The following is a 14,883-nucleotide window of genomic DNA, read 5'->3' as shown; positions in this document are numbered from 1 at the left end:
TGTCATCATTCAAGAAGTGACTTCCCTTCCTGGACTGGATGACTGAGGCTGAAATATCTGAGGCATTTTAAGGATAGTACCACAGGATATGGTAATGTTTATAGTATACAGTGTGATGTTTTGATATTCATATATGTTATGGAATGATTACCACAATCAAGCTAATTAACATGTCTCACATAATTACCTTTTTTGTGTGTATGGTGAGGACATTTAAGATCTATTCTTCTGGCAAATTTTAAATATATAACAAAGTATTAGCTATAGTCACCATGCTGTACAGCAGATCTCCAGAACTTATTCATCAAGCATAACTATTACTTTGTATTCTTTGATACACATCTCCCCACTTCCCCTGCTCCCCAGCCCTTGGCAACCACATTCTACTCCCTGGTTCTATGAGTTTGACTTTTTCAGATTTTACATACAAGTGAGAACATTAGAGTATTTGTCTTTTTATGCCTCTTTGATTTCACTCAGCATTATGCCTTCTATGTTAATACATGTCACAAATAACATGTCCTTTTTAACGCTAAATAATATTCCTCTGTGTGTATGTTTATATCTATCTTGACTCTAGTTTTTTGCTCGTATGAATACTATAAACATTTGTGTACAGGTCACAGAGATCTGATCCTTTCATTGTGATGGGTGATGTTATCAGATATGTCAAGTTTGTTTAGGACCTGACCTTTCCTGGGCTAGACCGCTGAGGCCAAAAGGTCTGGGAGAAGTAACAAGGACAATGGGGCCTGCAGAGGTAGTGGCCTCAGGATAGGGACAGACAGACTGGGTTGCTGCACCAACTCAGCCTGACCTCTGTCCCATAGATAGAGTCAACTCTGAGAGATCTGGTGGGGGCGCTGCAGAGTAGGGTACTAGCCGGCCAATATGCTTTTTACACAGGATGAGACATCTAAGGCTTAAAATCCTAACACCTTTGTTAGGTTCTCCTAAGCTGTGACCATGGCCGCAAAGTGACCTGCCATTCTGGACCTCATTTTGTCGCAGACCACAGTGACCAAGTCTTATTAATGGCATAGTTGCATTTGCTCAGGTTCTCTTGTACAATGTTATTCATGAAGCCCCTACAGAGAGGGCTAACAATCCAGTCCCTGTTTTTGTTGTTGCCATTGGGATACTTACTCAGGTAATAAAGAGGTGTGTCAAAGTGCCAGCCCCTCAAGGTTTTGCTAGTTGTGGTTCTGACATTTTGGCAGAGGTAATTAATTTAAAACAGCACCAGCATTCCTAACGCTGTAACGTACACCAGTACACCAACAGAACCTGAACCTAAGCCCTGAATACTGAGTAAGGATGTACCCCCAGCATGGAAAGGAGCCAGAGGTGAACTGTTTTGTGTGTGTGTGTGTATGTGTGTGTGTGTGTGTGGTGGTTTTTTGTGTGTGGTTTTTTTTGGCCTTTGGATATCCAATTGCTCCAGCACAATTTTTTGAAAAGGCTATCTTAGCCAGGCACGGTGGCTCAAGCCTGTAATCTCAGCACTTTGGGAGGCAGAGGCAGGTGGATCACTTGAGGTCAGGAGTTCGAGATCAGCCAGACCAACATGGTGAAACCCCATCTCTACTAAAAATACAAAAAATTTGCCAGGCATGGTGGTGTGTGCCTGTAATACCAGCTACTAGGGAGGCTGAGGCAGAATTACTTTAACCTGGGAGGCAGAGGTTGCAGTGAGCTGAGATTGTGCCACTACACTCCAGCCTGGGCAAGAGAGCAAGAGACTCTCTCAAAAAAAAAAAGACTATCTTTCCTCCTAGAAAACCATCGAGTTGGTTTTTTTGCTTTTCCAACTGTGTCAAAAATCATTTGGGCATTTTTTAAGTCTTATTTTTATTATAGGTTCTCTATTCTGTTCCATTGATCTATGTGTCAGTCCCTTTTCCAGTATCTCACAGTCTTAATTATGGTCACTATGTAATAAGCCTTGAAGTCAGTTAGATTGATTCTTACTACTTTATTGCTCTTTGTCAAAATTGATTTAGATATTCTTGATGGATGCCTTTCCATACAAGTTTTATAATAATCTTAACTATATCTACAGAATGCCTTGGGATTTTTATAGGAATTACATTAAACCTAGGTATTAATTTAAAGAGAATTGATATCTTTACTATGTTGAACCTGGCAACCCAGGAACACGGACTGAATGTCTCTCCATTTATTTTGATCTTTAACTTCAATACTGATAATTTTCAGTACACCATATATGGAAAGACAACAGTCTAGAATACCTAAATCAAGTTTGACAAAGAGGAATAAAGTAGCAGGAATCAAATGTGTATGCTGAAACATTCTGTACATTTTGTTAGACTTACACCTAAATATTTCATTTTTTGAGCTACAATAAATACTGTATGTGTAACATTAATATCCATATGTTCATTGTTAGTGAATACAAATAATTTGTATATGTCTATCTTGTAACCGTTGGCCTTGCTAAACTTCTTAGTTCTAGGTTTCTTGTAGATTTTGGAGGATTTTCTACACAGACAGTTATGTCCTCTACAATCATAAGCAGCTTTCTTTCTTCCCTTATGGCACTGACTGGAACTTCTTAGCACTGTGTTGTGTAAGAATGGTGAGATCCAGACCATCCTGGCTAACATGGTGAAACCCATCTCTACTAAAACTACAAAAAATTAGCCAGCCATGGTGGCAGGCACCTATAGTCCCAGCTACTCAGGAGGCTGAGGCAAGAGAGTTGCTTGAACCCGGGAGGCGGAAGTTGTAGTGAGCTGAGATAGCGCCACTGCACTCCAGCCTGGGCGCCAGTGCTAGACTCTGTCTCGAAAAAAATAAAAGTTGGTGAGAGCCACTACACTTGCCTTGTTCCCAAAATCAGGAAGGAAATATTCTTTCACCTCTAAGTGTAATGTTAGCTGTAGGGTTTTTGTAGATGCTGTTTACCAAATTGAGGAAGTTCTCTTCTATTCCTATTTTGATGGCAGGTTTTATTTTTTATCACGAATCAGTATTGAATTTTTTCAACGCTTTGTCCGCATCGATCGGTATGATCCTGTAACTTCTTCCTTAGCCTGTTAATATCATGGATTACACTGCTTGATTTTTACATACTGAACCAGTCTTTCCTTAGAATAAACTCTACTGGAGAATGGTGTGTATAATTCTTTCTGCATTTTGCTGAATTGTATTTGCTAATAATTTGGTCATGGTCTTAATGTCTGTATTCGTGAGAGGCATTGGCATGGTTTTCTTTCTTTCTACTTTGTTTCAGGATAATCCTGGCTTCATAAAATTGAATTGGGAAATGTTCCCTCCTCTATTTTCTGGAGGATGGTGTAGAACTAGTGTTAATTCTTTAAATATTTGGTAGAATTTTGTGAAATAATCTGGGCCTTGAGATTTGAGGGTGGTGGTGGGTGGTAAAATTATTAGTAAATATTTCCTTAGTAGTTATAGGACTACTCTATATCTTTTATCTATTTTATATAGAATGAATTACAATATTTTTTTCTTTTTGAGGAATTACTGTCTTTCATCTAAATTGTCAAATTTGTGTGAGGAGTTAATCATGGCATTTCCTTATTATTATCCTTTTGATGTATTCAGGTTTTTTCATTGATATCCCTTGTTTCATTTCCAATATGATAATATGTGTCTTTTTTTAACTTTTGTATTTTTTTCTGATAAGCATGTAATGATAAAACATCCCTCTTAAGTCATCTTTCAGTGTCATCTCACAGATTTTGTCATGTTCCATTTTCATTTTCTTTAAATTCAAAATGTTTTTTAATTTACTTTCTTGAACATTTCTTCTTCAAATCATGGTTTTTTTTGGGGGGGCAGTGTTTTTTTGTTTATTTGGTTTTTGTTTTGTTTTTTTGAGAAGTCTCACTCTATCGCCCAGGCTGGAGTGCAGTGGGGCGATCTCAGCTCACTGCAACCTCTGCCTCCTGGGTTCAAGCGAGTCTCCTCCCTCAACCTCGCTAGCAGCTGGGACTACAGGCGTGTGCCACCATGCCTGGCTAATTTTTTGTATTTTTAGTAGAGACGAGGTTTCACTGTATTAACCAGGATGGTCTCGATCTCCTGACCTCATGATTCACCCACCTCGGCCTCCCAAAGTGTTGGGATTACAGGCGTGAGCCACCACGCCTGGCCCTGGGGAGTGTATTTTTTAACTTACAAATTCTTGAGATTTTCCAAGTATATTTTTCTTCTTGAGTTCTAATTTAATTCTTGTTTGGTCAGGGATCATACTTTGTATCATTTCAATTTTAAAAAATTAGAAATTGATAGACTTACATGCTTCTATTAAAAAACAAAAAGCCACAAATATAATGGTCTAAGGTTCTATTCTAACCTGTATTCTAGTAAGAACAAAGTAAACTCAAGTAAAAAGATGTAAATAATAAAGGGTAGGAATCCATAATATATAAAACAATGGAGAAAATCAGTGAAACCCACACTGAGTTCTCAAACTGTCAACAAAATCTATATATCCCTGTCAACCAAAGAAACTACAAATCACTATCAGGAATGAAAGAAGAGCTGCCACTGTGGATCTTACCTGGATTAAAAAGATACAAAATTATGACCACTGTTATGCTGATACATTTGACAACTTAGACAAAACAGAAAAATTCTTTGAAAAATAAAACCAAAATTGACGTAAGACTAGACAAAATCTGAATAGCCTCACATCAACTAATGAAATTGAAATTATTATTAAACATCTTTCCACAAAGAAAACTCCAATCCTACAATGAATACTCCAAGTTTCACTCATAAATTTTACCATTTAAGGAAGAAATAACACCAGTCTTATACAAAGTCTTCCAGAAAATAGAAGGGGAGAAGACACTTCTCAGTTTTTTTTTTTTTTTTTTTTACTAGACTAGTGTTCTGATAGTAAAACCTGACAAAGACATTACAAAACAAAAAAGTTAAAGGAAAGCAACCCTCATGAATATAGGAACAAAAATTCTTAAACTATTATCAAATTAAATCTAATGACGTATTATAAAAGATTAGCCATTACAGAGTTGTTTTTAACAGATGGTGCCGACAGCTTGATATTTATATGAAAAAAATGTAAGCATTGACCCTCAACAACATATGCAAAAATAAATACAAATGGGTCATAGGCCCAGAAGTAAGTTCTAACACTTTTAGAAGAAAACATAGTGACCCTACGTTATGCAAAGATTTCTTAGGACAAAGAAGATACAAGGGAAAAATGGACCAATTGAACTTCATCAAAATAAAGTTGAAAAAAATCTCTTCAAAAGACACTTAAGAAAATGAAAAGACAAGCTACAGAATAGGATAAATTATTTGCAATGTATAAATTTAACAGAATTGCATCCAAAATGTTTAAAGAACTCTTGCAACCCACTTGTTGACATTTGTATGAATGGTAAACTGAGCGGCCGACTGAGTTAAACTGCTGACACCTTACCGTGCAAGGCAGTGCAACCCAGTGACTTCTAATGATTGTACTTCTCACTGCAACACATTTGCATTTTTTAATGGCAGTTTCTGTCTTTGATAAAGCTATAATAATCGCTAAGTTTTAATATCTCAACTTCCTGAGTACATGTCTTTAATAATCTGTGGGATGAAATGAGAATTATGTATAAAGCACTTCTACTGCACAGCAAAACATGATAGTTATTTTACAGAAAGGCAGCCGTTTTATTTGGAGTCTGAAATAAATGCTTTTTTGAGCAAATTTCTAACAGACAAACTATGGTTATTAAGTTTATGGTATTAGGTACCCATTTTTCAGAATTAAACAAAGTGAGCCTTCATATAAACCTGACGTACTTGTTGCCAATAATAAAACTGTAGCTTTAAAATGAAAATTAGAATTTTGGCAAAGTTGTATTCATTATGAGCTTGACATATCTTAATATTTCAAGACTTTTCTAATACAACTGGTGGCAATATTAACAAATGAAGTTCTTTTGATACTGTATTATGAAATGTGTTAACATTTAGGAGATATGCATGATTCAGTGAATGGCATTTCCAGTGACCAATGTGTGATATTACAAAATCATTATGTGGGTAAAATAGTCATTCACAGTACAGGAATGATCAATGGTTTTAATATTACAGCATACAAAAACTTTATTGATATGGTTTCAAACTCCACATTGCAACTAAATTTTAAGAAGCTATTGTCACATTTTGTTTTTAATATTAAGGAAAAATATTCACGTTATTTGAAGACACTTAAAATATTTTTCCCTTTTCCAACTACCTATTTGTTCTCAATTCCAGTTGGGTTACTCAATTTGCCTAAAGTTACACAGCTAGAAAATAGAAAAGCCAAAGTTTGAATTCAGACTGTCTAGCTGATAAGCCCATACTCTTAGATATTGCACCATTATAATGAGTGAGAAATACTCCTAAATTTATGTCTGGAGCTAAGATAACATTTGGTTCCCCCTTGAATAGAAATACAATATTCTGGCCAGGCGCAGTGGCTCACGCCTGTAATCCCAGCACTTTGGAAGGCCAAAGCAGGTGGATCATCTGAGGTCAGGGGTTCAAGACCAGCCTGGTCAACATGGTGAAATCCTGTCTCTATTAAAAGTAAAAAATTTTTTAAAATTAGTTGGGCGTAGTGGTGGGCGCCTATAGTCCCAGCTACTCAGAGGCTGAGGCAGGAGAATCGCTTGAACCCGGGAGGCAGAGGTTGCAGTGAGCTGAGATTGCACCACTGCACTCTAGCCTGGGCAACAGCGTGAGACTCTGTCTCAAAAAAAAAAAAAAAAAAATTAATAGTATCAGCCCTTTTATGTATTGTACCTATTGCTTCCTATTCTGTATTTGTATGCGTAAATGCTTTATTTTCACATCTTTCAACTTTAATCAAAGACAAATTTTTAAATTCCTTAGTAATTTAGTTATAGAAGTCTACTGTATTGCTAATTACTTAGAATTGAACATTCAAAGCATATGTTACTTTGAAGAAAAGGAAAAAGAAATCTAATGGAGGAGAAAAAATTTTTATCCTGAAATTGCTTCTAACTCAGCATAAGGAAGCAGGTATTAAACATATCCTGATTACCTCTGCTTTGTGGGACCAGAAAGAACATAGGTAATTTACTTTTATAAATAATTCCAATGTTTTAAGCCATATCTTCCACGCTGTCTGTCACATAATTTCCATTAGGACTAAATGAACCAAAAATGTACTGTGTTGCTACTTCATGGCCCATGCTACCCTGGTGCCTTGCTACTGAACAATTTAGATTGAAAAATGTGGGTTCAGGGTAGAGAAGAGAAATGAAGAAAACAAGGATGCATTGGCTGCACAAAGTTTCATCTATTATCTCCTTTTAACAACTCAGCACAGTTGCTATTATTACTCTCATAGATAAGAAAACAGGCTCAAAGACGTAATTTACCTCCCTCAACTGAGGTGTAGTAGAATCAGAATTTGAATATATCTCTTCAATTCCAAGGTTCATGATTTTTCAACATGTGTTTCTAAAATGCCATTTAATAATGTAAAAACAACTTAAGGGAAAAAAAGACTTTCTACACAGATTTACTTAAATATATAGGATCATAAACTTCAAAATGAACTCTTGCCTTCCATTCTTTTAAACTGAAATAGCAAAAAATACACAATGACTACAAACAACCATGAAAACAAAATTTAGCTCAACATCTCATTATGCAGATAAAGGTGTGAAATAAAGTTGCTGCATAGAGACTAAAATATTTTCTGATACAGAGCATGTAACATGTATTATGAACCATGTAATGACTCATTTTTCCCGCCACTTCTCTCAGTGTAAACCACTGTAATCTTATACAGTATGCTATTTTGTCATCATCTACTAAGACAAAACCATGTACAGACTAAGAACACCTCTGTTCTTTTATTTCATGGCCCAATTGCATTAAAGCACTCCTACTTCATGCTAAAGATACTGTTATACAATTATAAAGGCAAGCAATGAAATCACTTGTATCAAGAATACAAGTTACTAAGATGAGTCTCAAACATCCCTATATTCATTTTTAAACTTATCAAAAGAAAAAGCACAAATTTAAAATATTGAGAAGTTACAGACTCCTGAGAATGTAGCCTAAGACCCCTCCCCAGAGGTCCTCAAACTGCAGTTTGAGGAAGACTGCACTATAGCATATGAAAGTGTATATGCTTTTTATATAGGAACATTATTCTCTGACAAAAGTTTCTTCCACAGTAACAGTTTCCTCAGAGGATTTTTACTAATATTTCTCATCTGTGTTCTACTGTACTTTGTGTAGAGTAAAGCTTTTTCCCCATCTCCCTGAAGAGTGACAGCTTCAGAACACACTTCTTGACTTTGGGACTAAGAACAGCGAGCTGGAATAGCTCTTCCCATTTAGGTCTAGCTCTGAATTTCTCAAAGGCCTGTACAAATGCTAAATATAATGTAATCTATTTATTGTCCTTTCTCTTTCATAATGTGAAATTGATGTTGATAATATCAACTCGATAGACAAATTTGAAGATGGTAAATGTTCTTGCAGTTTCTTGACACATACAAGGTACTAAAAAATGTTAAACTCCATCACCACTAACATAAATGAAAATTATTCTATACTATTCCAAATGTACATTTCCACTTATATTTTGATCGTTTCTTATGGATTAATTTGTCACCCCAACAAACCAAACTCTTCGAACTCAGAGAGCAGGCTTATTCTAGCATTTTCAGTGCCTAAACTAGTGCTTAGCACTTAGGATTTTTCCTATCAGGAATTGCTGAATTAGTGAATTCTTGTTTATGTCACCTCGCATATGATGTGTAATACCTTCACATGAGACAATGTCGTAAAACGTTTTTTAAGATTCCTCTTTTTTTTTCTTTGAATTATCTTCCTTTTACCTAACACAATACATGAAACGTAGTAGGAAAGAATTGTATAAATTAAATCACACTCACACTTCCACCCAAACACACACACACACACACACACACACACACACACACACACACACATCTCCTTAAGAGCTCATCTGGTTCAACCCCATAATTATTTTCACTATGAGGCAATTTAAATTTAGGAATGTCAAGGAACTTCTTTAACTTGTCTCTGAATGTCCAACCCAGTACTTTCTCCCTTATGTGTGCTGCCTACTACCCCTACCTACTCTGTGTCTTGGTTATTTACACTTTTCATATATATATATATATATATATATATATATATATATTTTACATTACTCAAATTTTCCATTCTATTTTACTTGTCTGTTTCTTCTGCCTACAAGTCATTTCAATCTCTGTCTAGAAATTGTTTGTCTATCTTTCAAGTGTCAGATTTAATGCTATGTCTACTGAGGCCCTGCTGCAGATAGCTTGAAATACTGCCTCTTTCATACTTTTTCAGTATATCAAGACCCCTCAGGATGGTTACTATATTCTATTTCTGTGTTATACCCTCTGGAAAGCAAGGAGGACAGGGAGAACGTTTAATGTATCTCTTTATCCTTAATACGTAACATAGTATCTGACACAGAGAGATTAACAAACGTTTCTTTCTTCACTTGATACATAATGGTTTACATATTTTTGGAGTACATGTGATATTTTGTTGCATATATAGAGTGTGTAATAATCAAGTCAAAGGATTTGGGGAATCCATCGCCTTGAGTACTTATTATGTCTATATTTTGGGAACATTTCAAGTTATCTCTTCTAGCTAAACAAGTATTTCTAAATGGAAAGTGTTAGACTTGTTAAAAAAGTTTTTCATTTTATTAAAGATTCATGAGTTTATAATTGAGGAAATCTCAAGCACTTGGACGAGAGGTAGAGCAGATGGTTTTTCAGGAGATCCATTACGGTACTTGTAACCAAATCACAAGTAGTCTATTTGTAAGACAGCTGTAGGCATAGAGGCTCTGATGATTAATACTTCTGGATAAGAGTGGGAAATGAATGAACCTTTACTGGCAGCAAAAGACAATGTCATTCCAAGGGAGAGGGAAGGACATGCATAAGGCATGAAAATATAAAACATTAAATGTTGGGGACTAAAAATATTTCTATATGCCTGGGTTATAGATTATGTAAATGGAATCAAGAAAAGAAGCTGGAAAGGCAATTCTACAACTGGATTGAGAAAAGCATTTGACTTTAAACTCTCTCTTCCTAACAAATCTGATTTGATTGGAAAATTAGAAGATCCTAAAACAAAGATCCTAGAACAATGATCAATCAGGAGAAAAGCAGCGTGACAAAATTTTTTTTAATGTGGATGTGGACCCATGATCTAACCTTGCGAATTTAGCACAATTGTAGCCAGAGCAAAAACCAGAGATATCATTAAAATTTTTCTAAACAGAAAAATACTGCTAAGGCAAATCCAAGGTGTTCCCTGGATTTTAGACAAAATCAGCGGGAAAGGAACCACATTGAAAACTATCTTGCCCTTCTGATTTGCTTTCTGTTACAAAGCATTATCCATAGCTAAATATGCAAACTGATATATTCAAACTCAAATTCAAAATGTAAAAATTGTCAATCTAAATGGTACTACCTAGATTTTCTCCTAGGGTTTTTATGGTATTAGGTCTAACATTTAAGTCTCTAATCCATCTTGAATTAATCTTCGTATAAGGAGTAAGGAAAGGATCCAGTTTCAGCTTTCTACTTATGGCTAGCCAATTTTCCCAGCACCATTTATTAAATAGGGAATCCTTTCCCCATTTCTTGTTTCTCTCAGGTTTATCAAAGATCAGACGGCTGTAGATGTGTGGTATTATTTCTGAGGACTCTGTTCTGTTCCATTGGTCTATAGCTCTGTTTTGGTACCAGTACCATGCTGTTTTGGTTACTGTAGCCTTGTAGTATAGTTTGAAGTCAGGTAGTGTGACGCCTCCAGCTTTGTCCTTTTGACTTAGGATTGTCTTGGCAATGCGGGCTCTTTTTTGGTTCCATATGAACTTTAAAGCAGTTTTTTTCCAATTCTGTGAAGAAACTCATTGGTAGCTTGATGGGGATGGCATTGAATCTATAAATAACCTTGGGCAGTATGGCCATTTTCACGATATTGATTCTTCCTATCCATGAGCATGGTATGTTCTTCCATTTGTTAGTGTCCTCTTTGATTTCACTGAGCAGTGGTTTGTAGTTCTCCTTGAAGAGGTCCTTGACATCCCTTGTAAGTTGGATTCCTAGGTATTTTACTCTCTTTCAGGACATAGGCATGGGCAAGGACTTCATGTCTAAAACACCAAAAGCAACGGCAGCAAAAGCCAGAATTGACAAATGGGATCTAATTAAACTAAAGAGCTTCTGCACAGCAACAGAAACTATCATCAGAGTGAACAGGCAACCTACAGAATGGGAGAAAATTTTTACAATCTACTCGTCTGACAAAGGGCTAATATCCAGAATCTACAAAGAACTCAAACAAATATACAAGAAAAAAACAAACAACCCCATCAAAAAGTGGGGAAAGGATATGAACAGACATTTCTCAAAAGAAGACATTCATACAGCCAACAGACACATGAAAAAATGCTCATCATCACTCGCCATCAGAGAAATGCAAATCAAAACCACAATGAGATACCATCTCACACCAGTTAGAATGGCAATCATTAAAAAATCAGGAAACAACAGGTGTTGGAGAGGATGTGGAGAAATAGGAACACTTTTACACTGTTGGTGGGATTGTAAACTAGTTCAACCATTATGGAAAACAGTATGGCGATTCCTCAAGGATCTAGAACTAGATGTACCATATGACCCAGCCATCCCACTACTGGGTATATACCCAAAGGATTATAAATTATTCTACTACAAAGACACATGCACACGTATGTTTACTGCGGCACTATTCACAATAGCAAAGACTTGGAATCAACCCAAATGTCCATCTGTGACAGACTGGATTAAGAAAATGTGGCACATATACACCATGGAATACTATGCAGCCATCAAAAAGGATGAGTTTGCGTCCTTTGTAGGGACATGGATGCAGCTGGAAACCATCATTCTTAGCAAACTATCACAAGAAGAGAAAACCAAACACCGCATGTTCTCACTCATAGGTGGGAACTGAACAATGAGATCACTCGGACTCGGGAAGGGGAACATCACACACTGGGGCTTATCATGGGGAGGGGGGAGGGGGGTGGGATTGCATTGGGGAGTTATACCTGATATAAATGATGAATTGATGGGTGCTGACGAGTTGATGGGTGCAGCACACCAACATGGCACAAGTATACATATGTAACAAACCTGCACGTTATGCACATGTACCCTAGAACTTAAAGTATAATAATAAAAAAAAAAAAGGCTATTAAAAAAAAAATTGTCAATCTACTCATTTTTCAACTGCAGGCATACTATGAACATCTACTACACTTTTTGCTGCCTCCTGCTTTGTCCAGCCTACGGATACCACAACAGACCTAACTCAGAACCCAATGGGAATAAAATTTGGCCTGTATTCGATGTTTGGGACTTAGAGTCTGGGTAACTGTGTCATAATCAGCACTTCTGTTTGAGGCTCCTCTCATTCTTTTATCCATCCCTCAGGTGCTTTCCTCTTTTCTTGTGTCTTGAACCTATCTACTCAAGTCTTGCTAACTACAAACCTAATTTTCATATTTTCTCATGGTCTTTTTAAAAAACATTTGTTAGAGATGGGATGGTCTCACCATCTTACTTAGGCTGGTCTCGAACCCCTGACCTCAAGTGATCCTTGTCTAAGCCTCCTGAGTAACTGGGACTACAAATCTGCACCACTGTGGGCTTCTTTTGGTTTTGAATCACTTGCATGCTCTTGTAGATCTTTTGTTAGTATTTCTACAGGAGAGTTTTCTCCCAAAATGAAATTTCTTTTCTGAAACGCTGTTTCTACCCTACTCCTAGTTCCAGCCTTCATTCCCCAGAACTATAGCCCAGGCTAAGCCTTTGGCCTTCTGCTTAATCAGAGAAGAAAATTTAGACTCTTATAATATTTTCAGCTAAAAATATTCTAGTGAGCAACTTAAGTAAATTTTTTTCTTTCTCTGAAAGGAAATAAAAAGTTTGGAAGAGTAATACCAAACTAAGTAGGCACAGTTACTTCCAAATCCCTTAAAAAAAGATGACTTCCAACATTTCACAGGAAACATTATCAAATAATCCAGATAAAAAGATATGTTGCACAGTAAGTATATAAATGTAGCAACTGCCACAAATGAAGGCATTTCTTAGCACTAAATCTTTTAAAGTGAAAAACAACAGTTTGGTGTATTGGTACAAAAGCCTGTTTGAGCCATGTGCAGTTTGTGACAAATTCTACTGACACTGAAATTAGTAACCTTCATGTTTTCATATATATATTTTCCCCGAAAACATATGGTCATAGATTTCATAGATTTTCAGTTCTAATTTTTAACTTCTCACCCAAATTGCCATTCTTAATTCAAAGTCCTTTCTGCAATGAAAGCACAGAATTTCAAGTGGTATTCTTTTTTACTGTGCTCGTGTGTGTGTGTGTGTGTGTGTAGACATAAAAGAACATTACCAATGAGAGAAAAATAAGTGTGGACCAATGTTATACACACACACACACACACACACGCAGGCTGTATATATGCAATTATATATATATAATAGGCTGTATATATATATAATTTTATATATATAAAATTTGGTGTTAAAAGTTTTCAATATAAGTTTTTCTTACTTTTGACTGGTGCGATTCAGAGTACAACATAAGTAGACAGCAGTTATTTGGAGAGGGATTGGCATCACTTTGTCACTTTGTGGACCGTGTTTTTTAGGTAATATGAGGCAAGCTATATGTTGACTACTTCTGCTATTCACCATTTCCTTACAAAAGAAATGCACCAAACAACATATAGCTTTTGTATTTTACATGCCTGTAAAACAAAGTTATAAAGTACTAATAACATTGATAAAATTTTAGAATTATTATGGTATTCTTTTTCTTTTCAAGCTTTCAATTACCTCATTATAATTATTTTATTTCTTTATTTTTCAAGACAGAGGCTCGTTCTGTCGTCCAGGCTGGCGTGCAGTGGTGCAATCTCAGCTCACTGTAACTTCTGCCTCCCCAGTTCAAGCCATTCTCATCCCTCAACCTCCCGAGTAGTTGGGATTATAGGCGTGCACCACCATGCCCAGCTAATTTTTGTATTTTTAGTAGAGACGGGGTTTCTCCATGTTGGCCAGGCTGGTCTTGAACTTCTGACATCAGGTGATCCAACCCTACCTCAGCTTCCCAAAGTGCTGGGATTACAGGAGTGAGCCACCATGCCCAGCCTATTTTATATATTTTTAAATTCTCTTATAAATAATGTGTGCATGGGCATGGCAAAAGAAATTCAAAATTTACATTTTATACCTATAAAAAAACATTCCTCCCACTGTCCACTCACATTTCAATTTCCAGAGTAACCCTTTTAGACCATTTCTATTTTAGCTTTCGTAATAAATATTATCAATCTTCTCTTTCCATTGTGTCACTACCATAAAGGTATTTGAGTACATTTATTTTTGATCGAGATTATGGAAGAGACCTTCCTATTTAATTGTCTTTCAGCAGAAATTTCTTCATGCATGGTACTGCTTATTTGCATCCTGCATAGTGTAGTAGCCCTACCCCTGCTATGTGGTGGAATTCTCTAGCGGACTTCTCACAACCTACTCATGACAAATCAACTTTAGCCTCAAACAAACAAGATTTATATTGGAATGATGTAACATTTTTCTACACTTATTTTTCTCTCATTGGTAATGTTCTTTTATGTCTATAACTCTTACTGTAAACATATTAGGGTGGTGCAAAAGTAATTACATTTTTTGCCATTAATTTTTTCTTTTTTTTTTTTTCTTTGAGACGGAGTCTTGCTCTGTC

Source organism: Colobus angolensis, unplaced genomic scaffold (assembly GCF_000951035.1).
Source record: "Colobus angolensis palliatus isolate OR3802 unplaced genomic scaffold, Cang.pa_1.0 Scaffold313, whole genome shotgun sequence".
Taxonomy (NCBI): Eukaryota; Metazoa; Chordata; class Mammalia; order Primates; family Cercopithecidae; genus Colobus; species Colobus angolensis.
This window is presented reverse-complemented; position numbering follows the sequence as displayed.